Source organism: Mus musculus, chromosome 10, assembly GCF_000001635.26.
Source record: "Mus musculus strain C57BL/6J chromosome 10, GRCm38.p6 C57BL/6J".
Lineage (NCBI taxonomy): Eukaryota > Metazoa > Chordata > Mammalia > Rodentia > Muridae > Mus > Mus musculus.
Window position 1 is genome coordinate 128212307 of NC_000076.6, and position 13436 is coordinate 128225742.

The window sequence follows — 13436 nt, forward strand, 5'->3', positions numbered from 1 at the left end:
TCCAGGACAGGCAGAGCACCACACATTATTTAAAAAAAAAAAAAAAAAAAAAGCGTAAATCCGTTTCCCAGAGCCTCAGCATTCTCTTTGGACAGAATGTGTCTACATTCAAGCTTACTGTTCTGTCTTCTGAGACAGAGTTACTATGTAACCTTTGCAGGCCTCAAACTCTAGATCCTGCTGCCTCAATTTCCCAAGTGCCAGGTTGTGCTCAGTTTTTTTTTGTTGTTTTTTTTTTGTTGTTTTTGTTTTGTTTTTTTCGAGACAGGGTTTCTCTGTATATCAGTTTTTTATTATTATAGTTTGAGACAGGGTCTCAAGGATCGGCCTGCCTCAGCCCGCGGAGTGCTGGGATTAACAACATGACTTGTGCTCATTATTATTATTATTGTTATTATTATTATTATTATTATTATTATTATTATTATTATTATTATTATTATTATTTTCGAGACAGGGTTTCTCTGTGAAGTCCTGGCTGTCCTGGAACTCACTCTGTAGACCGGGCTGGCCTCGAACTCAGAAATCTGCCTGCCTCTGCCTCCCGAGTGCTGGGATAAAAGGTGTGCGCCACCAACGCCCGGCTACCTCATTATTTTTTAATGTATAAATGAGCTTGAAAGTGTGTGTGGGGTGGTGCAGTGACTCATTCTCTCCACTAGGGTTCAGTCAGGCCCAGCCTTTTCAGCCCCGTAACTGTAGAGATGCAGGTTAACTTTTTTTTTCCCCTTCTAATTACAAAACTACTTTTAATACTTTGAGGTATGTCGCATACCTCAAAACTGGGAAGAGTAACCTCACTTTCCAGGAGTGGCCCAGGGTAAGAGAGGAAGGAAACACGAGAGGGACCTGCTGCAGACTTGCAAATGCCGAAGGGAAGGAACTGTATAGCACGGTGGGAAGGCTCTGGCGCATAGGCGAAGACCAAGAGGGTTGGTCACGAAGCCGTTCTCGTTTGCCTTTTTCTGTTTCTGCTGCACGACCTCCGAGTCTCTCCGCCTGCGGGCGGCAGAGGAAACCAATCGTTATCCCGGCGCTTCCCCTTAACCGAGTCGCTCTCCTTGCTCTGGGAGAGCTCGCACTCAGGTACCGCGGTCCTGAAGCAGCTCCCACCTGCCTCGTTTGCATCCCATCTTCCTCTTCTATTGACTTTTAAACGTCGGAGCAAAAATGTTGAGGGAATTTCCTCTAGAGAGGTTGTGCCTGTTCTGCTAATGCTTCGGGTGTGGATAATGAAGAGGGAATGGTTTCAGAACTGGGTCTCTGAAGCACCTATAGACTTGCGCCTTCTTATTCCCTGCCCTCATCATGACCACTGAGCTGTATTCCTGGCCCTTTTTAAGATATGGTTGTTTGCTTGTTTTAATTTGTAGACGAGGTCTCACGAAGTTGACATTGGAACTCATACACACTGTAGCGTAGGGCAGCATTTGAACTGTGGACCTTTCTGGCGGAGCCTCCTGAGTCTGGATTATAGGTATGTATCGCCAGTGGAAATACCTGCATTATTTTATACTCATTCAGAGAGTAGCTTCACCTGTCATTTCTTATATTACTTTACTTCTACCATCAAATAAACTTACCTTCATCATTTAGATGATCTGTGTGCCTTATTTTTTTAAGATTTATTTTATTTTTAGTTATATATGTGGGGCGGGGGAGTCATAATATGTACATAAGTACAGGTGTCCTTGGAAACTGAAGAGACCACCAGTTCCCCTGAGCTGGAGTTATCGTGGTTGTGAGTCCTGGGAACTGGACTTAGGTTCAGTATCAAGCACAGAGCCATCTGTCCAGCCCACCTGCCTTATTGTTAACAAACAATCAATACTTAATATTTCCATGCATCCTAGTGATCAAATGATAGAATTCGGCTTGACAAACAAAAGAGACATTTGAGGTAGGGCTGGAGCTTAAGCACAAGCTCTAGGTTACCAAAAGAACGGAGAACTTCGGGAACCATAAGGGACACAGTATTGCAGAGGGAAACTGCGAGAATTTAAACATACTTGAGAAGTCAAGACTGGGCTGGAGTGATGGCTCAGTGGTTAAGAGCACTGACTGCTCTTCCAGAGGTCCTGAGTTCAATTCCCAGTAAGAACATGGTGGCTCACAATCACTTGTAATAAGATCTGATGCTCTCTTCTGGTGTGTCTGAAGATAGCTACAGTGTACTCACATAAATAAAATTAATAAATCTTTTTAAAATTTTTTTTAAAAAAGTTGAGAGTTAATCATAAACAATCACATACACTATGAGGACATCTAGAGGGGTCTTTCAGATATCCAGGAGCTGTTTAGGGCAACACGGGGTTGACAAATTAGATTCTCATGCAAAGGTAAAGTTGGAAGCATCACAGAGCATGAAGTGGAGGGGGTAGGATGAGAAGCAGGGAAGCAGGGTCTTAGGCCACCAGAGTCCTGAGGGAAAACATGGTGCGACCCAGCTGTGTAAGAGGCAGAAGGCTGATGAGATGGGGCAGGAAGAAGGTAACCTGTAATTTTCTTAGTAGAGGACATAGAAGAAGCATGTTGAGTTTGGAGGAGAGTAATTAAGTTTAGAGAAGCTGGATTTGAGATGTCTATGGGACAACCATGTGAAAATGTTCTATAGGTGTATGGATATAGTTGTATTTATTCTTTGATAATTTCATCTATGTAGATAATGTATCTTAGTCCTATGCACTTCAAAATTTCCCCTCCTGTCCCTCCCAACAACTCTCAACATATCTGCCTTCCCCTCTCATTTCTTCCTCCTCATCTTCCTTTATAACCCACTGAATTTGATTGCTGCTGCCTGTTGAAATGTTGTGCGGGTTCTGTAGCTGCAATGAGTTCATTGGCAGCAAGACTATGTCTGTCATGTCCAGAAGATGGTGTAACACTCCTTCGGGACTCCAGCTCTTACATACTCTATGTGTGTGTGTGTGTGTGTGTGTGTGTTCTGTCTTCATGCATACCAGAAGAGGGAATCAAATCCCATTTCTTTTTGGGGGAGGGGTGTTCGCGACAGGGTTTCTCTGTGTAGCCCTGGCTATCCTGGAACTCACTTTGTAGACCAGGCTGGCCTCGAACTCAGAAATCTGCCTGCCTCTGCCTCTCCGAGTGCTGGGATTAAAGGCGTGTGCCACCATACCCAGCTTTTTTTTTTTTTTTTTTTTTAAATCCCACTTTGGAATGGTCCTGCTGGGAATTGAACTCAGGACCTCTGGAAGAGCAGCCAGTGCTCTTAACTGCTGAGCCATCTCTCCAGCCCCAGCTCTTACCCTCTTTCTGCCTCCTCTTCCATGATGTTCCCTGGTGGTGGCATACTGAATCTGGCAAGGTTGAAATATGAATGTAAACAGAAATATTTCAATTGCAGTTTGACAACATGTCCTTTTTTGCAAGACAACAGTAGTATTTTCCCTCCTGGCGTCTTTTATGTCCCCAGCCATGAGGATTTTGACCTGGTTTAGAATACCAGCCATGGCTTTTCTCCTGTGAAGCAGACCTCAAATCTAATTCAAAAGCAGTTCATAGCCTCATGACATTCATGCCACTATTGTACACCATGCCTGGCAGAGTTTACCAATAAAGAATATCATTGATGGCTTGTCTCTCTCTTTTATTTTTTTAATTTAATTTATTTTTTAAAATTTTTTAAAAATTTATTTACATTTCAAGTGTTATCCCCTTACCCAGTTTCCCCCCTGCCAGAAACCCCCTATCCTATCTCTCCTTCCCCTGCTTCTATGAGGGTGTTCCTCCATCCACCCACCCACTCCTGCCTCCCCACCTTCGATTCCCCTACATTGGGACATCTATTGAGCCTTCATAGGACCAAGGACCTCTCCTCCTATTGATGCCTGGCAAGGCCGTCCTCTCTACATATGCAGCTGAAGCCATGTGTACTCCTTGGTTGGTGGCTTAGTCCCTGGGAGCTCTGGGGGGTCTGGTTGGTTGATGTTGTTGTTCTTCCTATGGGGTTACAAAACCCTTGATGGCTTGTCTCTTGCATAGTATCTCTGACACTATGTTATAGAGCCAGTGAGGAGGAAGTTTTCAGGTCAGTTCTAGCTGGATTTCTTTATGTCCTTCAGTGGAAATATTCAGCAATAGAGTCTTACCAGCTAGCTCTGGTTGGCAACTGAAAGCAATGGCAATAGCCTGGGTTGTTTTGGGGACCTCTGGGCACTCGCTAAGCAATAACTTATGGGACTTCCATTTAATAACTCATGTCTTCTGGGAAAGTATTGTCTATCAAACAACATATCCCTCCTTTTTTCATTTCATCATCATCATCATCATTAATTATTATGATGATGTTCATTTTGGACAAGTTTCTCTTTTGTAGGCCTGGCTGTCCTAGAACTCATTCTCAGGCTGTCCTCAAATTCACGGAGATCCTCCTGCCTCTGCCTCCCAAGTGCTGAAATTAACAACATGACCCACTACCATCTGGCTCATTTTATTTTATTGTATTGTATTTTTTACTTTTTCTCTTTCTTTCTTTCTTCCTTTTTTTTTTTTTTTTTTTTTTTTTTTGGTTTTTCGAGACAGGGTTTCTCTGTGTAGCCCTGGCTGTCCTGGAACTCACTCTGTAGACCAGGCTGCCCTCGAACTCAGAGGTCCGCCTGCCTCTGCCTCCCAAGTGCTGGATTTAAAGGCATGTGCCACCACCACCCGGCATTACTTTTTGTTTTTCAAGACAGGGTTTCTCTGTATTGCCCAGGTTGTCCTGGAACTTGCTCTGTAGACCAGCATCTACATACATATAAAATTCAAAGAGAGTGATATTTATAGATGAAGGCATCCAAGGAGATTAGGTAGGAAAACCTACAAAGGTGCAACCCTAGAGGGTGACAACAGGTATGTGATGCGACACGCATGAAATACAGCTCTGATCTACAGGGAGCATAGGTGTGCCCGGCCATAGAAAGGTGACAGGCTGGGCAGGAACAAGACAGACTGATGTCTTTATTTCTCTGTATCTTGAGTTACATGTTGGACTTCAAAATACATAGGGTCCTGGTCTGACCCAAGTGCTAACTGGAGCCTTTTACTGTGGATGGGAGAGGGAGGATGAACTGGGAGCTTGGTGATTGTTCTAGACTATGCCAGGAGTCAGCAGTCAGCAAAGCATAACCAGAGAAAGCGAGAGAAGGGGGGTGGCCTCAGGAGCCAGCCAAAGGGGCTGCTGGGCTGGCTCGTGTTGTGTTGGGGCCTTTGTCCTACTGGAACTGCCCACACAATGGGGCTGCGTTACATGCTGACATGGCGTTCTGAATGTGGAGCTAGGATAGAGAGTCTACATGATGGGGACAGAAATGGATGGTCACCTGTCCCCAAGAACCGGATCTCTATTTGTGAATATTGAAATCGCTGGAGAGGATGTTTAACGAGTGATGACACACTTAGGTTAAAGGTATGTCTAGAGACAGAGGCAGGTGAATCTCAATGAGTTCAAGGCCAGCCTGGTGTATAGAGAACGTTTCAGGACACCTAGGACTTACATAGATAGAGAGAACCTAACTTTAAAGACAGTCATGATAAAAGCCAGGCATGTTAGTGCATATACTTGGGAAGCAGAGGCAGGAGGATCATGAGTTTGAGGCCAGCTTCAGGTACATATCAAGTTTGAGGTAAGTCTGATCTAACATAATAAGACCTTGCTTCAAACAGTGACTGGAGATACAGCTCAGTGGTTAGGAGCATTTGCTGCTCTTCCAGAGGACCTGAGTTCAGTTCCCAGCACCCATGTCAGGCAGCTCACAACTGCCAAGGACTCCAGTTCCCAGAGATAGGAGGCCTCTGACTTCCCAGGATAACTACACTCAGTTGTATACACGTACTCACGTGCGCGTGCGTGCATGTGCGCGCTCGCACACACACACACACACACACACACACACACACACACACACACACACACACACACATCTACACCACAATTAAAAATAATAAAAACAAATCTTTAAAACAAACAAAAACATATAAGACTAAGTGGAGTGGTGCCTATGCCTAGGAGGTAGAGGGAAGTGGCCTAAGAATTCTAGGCTAGTTTTGACTACATAGGCATCCTGTCTCAAAAAATAAATAATTAAGGAACAGGGCTGAGGACATGGCTCAGTGGTGAAAACACTTGCCACCTGGCCATGCAAACCTGACCACTGAACTTAATTCATGGAATCCATATAAAGACAGAAGGAGGAAAACAACTCCACAAAGTTGTCCTCCGACCTCCACAACCACACTGCACGTGCACTTGCATGCGCGAGCGCGCGAGCGAGTGCACACACGCACGCGCGCACACACACACACACTAATAATAGTAATAAGTCAAATATATATAAAGGCATAGTTGTTTTTGAAACTTCCCTTTTTATCTTACAAATCCCTTCTCTTCTTCTATGGTTTCTGTTGAACGGAACACTTGTGGGGCTTGATAGGTAGCTTGCTTGGTAGAATGCTTATCAACACGCACAATACCCTTGGGCCAAGCCCAGTACCACATAAACTGGGTGTAGTAGTTGCATATCAAGTTGGAAGCGGCATGAGCTATAGGGAGAAAAATGGGCCGGTTGTGGTGGTACACACCTGGTAAGATTGCTGAAGGGAGCAGAGGCAGGAGGACTAGGAGTTCAAGGTCAGCCTGGGCTACATATTTGGGCTGGAGAGATGGCTCAGCGGTAAAAGAGCACCAATTGCTCTTTCAGAGGTCCTGAGTTCAAACCCCAGCAACTACGTGGTGGCTCACAACCATCTGTAATGAGATCTGTTGCATGTAATGTAATGATCTCTTCTGGTGTGTCTCAAGACAGCTACAGTGTATTAATATACATAAAATAAATAAATTTTTTTAAAGGGAAGAAAAAAGAAAAGAGAGCTAATTGGTGAAGCCCTGGAGAAAAGAGGGTACAATCTATATTTTCCAAACTTTCAAAAGAGCCCCAGGGCTGGTGAGACAGTGGTGGTAAACATTTGGTGTGCAGTTGGAGAGCCTGATTTTGAGTCCCAGAACCCATGTGACAACTGGGCCTGGTGGCTCTGTAACCCCAGCACTCTTATAAGGGGGGGGGCAGGCACAGACAGCATATCCCCGGAAACTTGTGAGCCATGAAGTCAGGCTTTCCTACTGGTGAACCAGGAAGAGTTTGCCTCAAACAAGGTGGGCTATGAGCAACAAGACACACTAGATGGTGGTAGTGCACATGATCCCAGCACTCAGGAGGCAGAGACAGTGTCTGTGAGTTTGAGACCAGCCTGGTGTACAGTGATAGTTCCAGGATAGCTAGGGCTACACAGAGAAACCCCATTGAAAGGGAGGGAGGGTGCCATGGGTAAACATACACATGAACTCAATGAAAGATACATATGCAGTCATATGTAAAGGTACACATGTACTCATATGTAAACATACACATGTACTCATATGTAGACATACACATGTACTCATATGTAGACACACATGTACTCAGATGTAGACATATACATGCGCTCATATGTAGACATATACATGCACTCATATATAAACATACACATGCACTCACATGTAAACATACACATTCACTCATGCAAACATGTACATACACACAAGATTTAAAAAAAATATTTTTTTTAGGGTGTAGGGGAATGCCAGGGCAGGAAGTCAGGAGTGGGTGGGTGGGTGGGTGGGTGAGAGAGCACCCTCATAGAGACAGGGGGAGAAGGGATGGAATAGGGGGTTCTGAAGGGGAGACCTGGAGAGGGAAAACATTTGAAATATAAATAAAGAAAATATCCAATTAAAAATATTTTTAAAAGACTACAGAACAGGAAGTGTTCAATGGTAGAACACTTATTTGGTTTACACAGGGTCTAAGTTCAGTCCCCAGCACTTCCAAAATCAATTAGACAAACAGACTAGTCTGTTCAATTTCCTAGAAATGTTGTCTCATGCCTTTCACCCCAGCATTCAAGGTGAAGACAGAGACAGGAGGGCCTCTGTGAGTTCAAGGCTTGTCTCCTCTACACAGTGAGTTCCAAGACAGCCAGGGCTACAAAAGGAAACCCTGTCTGAGAGAGAGACATCTGGTTACCAGCTCTGTTCTGTTTTACGGTGTTAAGGACCAAACCTGGAGCCTCTGCATGCTGTGCAAGTGCTCTCCAAATAGCTGCAACCCCAGCATCCCCCTTCCATCTGTTGAGGTTCATAAGGAAAAAGAGAGTAAGAGAGGAGGGGGGTGGGGTGGAGACAGGGTTTCTCTGTATAGCCCTGGCTGTCCTGGAACTCACTTTGTAGACCAGGCTGGCCTCGAACTCAGAAATCTGCCTGCCTCTGCCTCCTAAGTGCTGGGATTAAAGGCGTGCGCCACCACTGCCTGGCAATGGTGTGCATTTTTATTTGTTTGGTTTAGTTTTAGTTTTTTCATATATTATTTAAAATAAATAATGAAGGAGGCACTGGTGTGGAGATCAGAGAACAATTTGCTGGAGTCAGTTCTCTTCCTCTACCAGATGAGCTGCAGGGATCAAACCCAGGTCAGCAGGCTTGGAAGCAAATGTCTCTATACAGGCATCTTGAAGGCCCAGAGGATCTTGGTGGAAGCAGTCCGTGAGGCCCGGTGCCCCAGTGGCAGCTCCATGGTGAACATGGTCTCTCACCCTGTGGTGCAGCCAGCCCTGGCTTTGAGGGCTGCTGTGGTCTGCCTGGCGCAGACAAGTCTAGCTCTGGCTCTGCTGTAGCTCTGCGCACACCACTTGGCCCTGTCCAGGGGATGCTTATGTTCTGAGCCAGAGCACAGCAGCCATCCTGGCCTAGTTGCTTTATACCTGCCACTGCTCCAGGTGCCTGCGGTGAGCTGCTCACCCAGGGACGCGGCTGTCCCTGCCCCAAACAGGACGATGACACGGAGCAGGTACTGAGCTAGTTGTCTGATAGGGCTTTAAGGATAAGTTTGAGAGAGGAATACAACTCTGCAAATCTCTCCATAAGCCACGCTCACTGTGAGACAAGTGTATCCACCGCATAAGACTCAACAGTTCAGGATTTGGAGCGACTTGCTTCAGATCTCTCTCTTCAACCTTAGGTGAGTTGTATTAGTCAACTGCCTGTCATTATAAGAGAAAACCTTCAGACAATTTACTTTAACTTATGAAGAGGAAAGTTTTTACTTCAGTGCACAGTTCTGAAGGTTCCAGTCCAAACCTGAGTGATTCCATGGTCTTGGGCCTCTGGGGAGTGCGGCACATGTACAGGTGAAAAAGTATGGCAGAGGCGGCTTTCACTGTGAGCCAGGAAGCTCAGCAAAGGGGAAGAGGGAGAAGAAACCAGTGCTGAGAATTCCTTTGAGGGCGCTCCTCCTTGACCTGAAGACCTCATACAGGAACAGTTTTCTCGTGGTCCCGCCACCTCCCCATGGTACTACCCTGGGAACCAGGGCGTTTAGCACACTGACCACTGGAGAACACAGTTGGTTTTTTTTTTTTTTTTTAAAGATTTATTTATTATTATACCTAAGTACACTGTAGCTGTCTTCAGATGCACCAGAAGAGGGCGTCAGATCTCATAATGGATGGTTGTGAGCCACCTGAACTCAGGACCTTTGGAAGAGCAGTCGGGTGTTCTTAACCACTGAGCCATCTCTCCAGCCCGAGAACACAGTTTTTATTCAAGCCATTGCCTGGGCAGAGGGTGGAACTCAGGCAGTGAGAGGAACATCACGTCCTCCCACCCCTGGACTCACAGATGAGCAGGAATTGCCATGGAGACCGGGATCAGAGCTTGTTCACCATCTCCACGTGGCTCCCAGCCATGACCCAGGGGGCCGGGAAGCCGTGACCTGGGAGCAGAGGAGATGGCGGAGTTTCCCTGATGGCTGCATCAGCAGCAGCAGTGTGACTTCCTGCCACTGTCAAGCAAGGGCTTGGGCGAGGTCAGACTCACGTCTCAAGGAAAACACAACTTGCTTTCTTTTTTTTTTTTTTTAAATCTAGGTTAAGACTGAGTGTGGTGGCATGCACCTAAAATCTAGTTACTCAGAACCTTTGGTAAGATTGTGAATTCAAGGCCAGCCTGGTCTATAGTGGAGGTCTTGTCTCAAAAATAAACTAAGCTAATAGAAACAAATTGATATGCTAATTGTGTCAATATATGTAAGACTTAAGCCACTTTTATGAACTTATATCTCCAGTTGGGGTTTTAATTAAATGTGTTTATTACTTATTTTGTGTATGCCAGGGCATGCGTGTAGGGGTTAGTGGGCAACCTGAGACAATCATTCTCTCCTTCCACTGTGTGGGTCTGAGGACTCAAACTCAGATCTTCAGGCTTGGCAGCAAGCACCTTAACTCACTGAGCCATATTACTGGCCCCTCCTTGTGTTTAAAGATACTGACATTTAAGAAAGTGAGGGGTCTGATGTGAAGAGAAAGGGCCTGGGGTTCACTTATCCACAGAGCTATTAATAAGTTTTGTTTGCTTTTTTTAAAGATTTATTATATAAGTACACTGTAGCTGTCTTCAGACACACCAGAAGAGGGCATCAGATCTCATTATAGAAGGTTGTGAACCACCATATGGTTGCTGGGATTTGAACTAATGATCCCTGGAAAAGCAGTCAGTGCTCTTAACCACTGAACCATCTCTCCAGCCCTGTTTCCACCCCCTCACCCCCCCAGACAGGGTTTCTCTGTGTAGCCTTGGCTGTCCTGGAATTCACTTTGTAGACCAGGCTGGCCTCGAACTCAGAAATCTGCCTGCCTCTACCTTCCAAGTGCTGGGATTAAAGGCGTGCGCCACCACTGCCCAGCTTCCCTGTTTTTTTAAAAATAGCCTTTCTTTCTTTCTTTCTTTCTTTCTTTCTTTCTTTCTTTCTTTCTTTCTTTCTTTCTTTCTTTCTTTATATTTATATGAGTACACTGCACCAGGTCTCACTACAGATGGTTGTGAGCCACCATGTGGTTGCTGGGGATTGAACTCAGGACTTCTGGAAAAGCAGTCAGTGCTCTTAACCTCTGAGCCATCTATCCAGCCCCCCTGTCTGTTTTTTTTTTTTTTTTAAGATTTATTTATTTATTATATGTAAGTACACTGTAGCTGTCTTCAGACCCTCCAGAAGAGGGAGTCAGATCTCGTTACGGATGGTTGTGAGCCACCATGTGGTTGCTGGGATTTGAACTCTGGACCTTCGGAAGAGCAGTCGGGTGCTCTTACCCACTGAGCCATCTCACCAGCCCCACTTTTGTATTTTTAAGTGAGGTCTCGCTATGTATCGTCAGGACTCTGAACTCAAAACCCTCCTGCCTCTACCTGCCAGCATTATAGACACAAGACAATGCCGTGCTCTCCTCTTTGAGTGGCTTTATTTCATCTGGATGTATACTGAAAGACGTGTTTTTAATTTTACTTTGGTTGAACCCAGGTCTCCTACAGGATAGGTAAACCCCGTACCACCCAGACTACATCTCATCCAGTTAACTCTCCACCCCCTCTTTTTTTTACATCTATAAAAAGATTATCACAGCATACATATTTTCTCTTTTAGTTTTAATGTGTAAATGTGTATGAACATTTTGCCTGTGGGTGTGTAGGTGCACCAAATGTGTGCCTGGTGCCTGTGGAGGACGTCACCGAGGACATTAGATCCCTTGGAACTGGAGTTATAGGTGCTTGTGAGCCACCATCTGGGTGCCTCTGTGAGACAATGCATGCTCTTGCCTTCTGAGCCCTCTCCCCAGCCTGTGAAGTTTTGTTTGATTTTGCATTTGTTTTGCCCATTTTGAGACAGTTTTCCTATATAGTCCTGGGCAGCCTGGTACTTTTTATGTAGTCTAGGTTGGTCATGGGCTTGCTGCTTAAGTCTTGGGCACTATTATTCTAATCTTGGTAGAGATGGTCCTCCATGCCCCATGTCCCTGTGGAAGCTTTGTGCCAGGCAGGAGACTCTCACCCTATGTGACTAGCCCTGGCTCTGAGTGTGGGTGTGGTGAGCCTGGCACAGATACTTGGGGTGAGGTCCTCCGTCCCCCCTTAACCTCTATAGTTCTGTCTTATGTTGTAGCTAAAACACTTCTGTCACTTTGTATCCTCACACCCACCTGCCTCAGCATACACTCAGAGGGTCTCAACTCCTATCTGTGATGTGCTAACCTTGCTCCTCTCTGAGGCCATTTCCTGCAGGCAGCACAAACCCTGCATTTTCTGGGGTTGACGTAGGTGACTGGGATCTACAGAGTGAGATGCTACGAAGGTTACAGGACCTGAAGTCAGGAGTCTTTTGAGATGCTCCTGGGATGTTCAAGGGTCCATGGATGTTACTGTTTCTCTTCATCAGTCCCTGTGAGTGCCCCTGGTCTTGACAACTTCCCCTGCTGTTCTGTGGGTTACAGGGGCCCTCCACCGTCACTGTACTGTCTGTACCATCCAACCCCAAGTTGCACATTGCAGGACAGAAACACAACTCCCTAATGTGTTCCTTCTCACTCCCCACTGGAGGAGAGGCACTGGCTGAGCCATCCCTACAGGGTCTGCTCCAGGGCTTCACATGAAAAGCTCTGCTGACCTGTATGACTTCCCAGGTGGAGGAGTCTGTCTCGGAACCCCATTTTTCCTTCTCTATTCACAGAGCCCCGCTCTCCTAGGCCCCATGTCCCTCTCTGAAGCTGAACAGAGCTGAACCTCTTTCCCCTTGACCCAGATTCTTCTGCGTCTGGGTTGAGGGTGGGCACTCCAGTCTTGCTCTCAGCTGTCCTGGAGAACTGACTGAGCTGTTTTGCCAAGTGACTGTTTCTTCTCATCCACCACCTCCTGCTACCTCACATGGGTTAGGAAAAGGCACAGCGTGGCAAGAAAGTGGGAAAACGGACCACGTTTCCTCCTTCTGGGACCCCAACCCCACTTTCAGATCATGTTTCCCCACCCCCTGGTTTAAAAGGGCAGGCTGATGGTTTGGAAAGGGAGACGCTGGCATGGCCAGGGGGTAGGGAACTCCGGGGCTCTGAGAAAGCCAGACACAGCAGAACTATTCAGTTCCAGAGCTGCAGGGTCCACAGATTCCAGTCCAAACCAGCCAATGGGAGAAGGCCCCCTAATCCCAGGGAACTAAAGAATTCTCTTCAGTTATTCAATTCCCCTGCTGCACCCCACTCCTTACCCCCTCCCCCACCCTTAACCCCAATAGACTCAAGGGAGCCAGAGACCCCCATGAGCGAGCCCACCCTATCTTAGAGGAAGTGAACTCAACCTAACTACCTTCCAAGAAATCTGAGGAATGTTCTAAACCAGGTGTCAGTCAGGACTATACTATGAGCCTCAGCTTTGACACACACAGACACACTGTTCTAGTTCTCCATCCATGGACCCCATACTTCTGGCTCCTTGGCTTCTGCGCTCATCCCCGCCCCTCCCCCTGCTGAGGAGAGAGAAAAGGAAATCCAACCTCTTTACCAGAAGTTCGATTCAGACCTCCACAGCT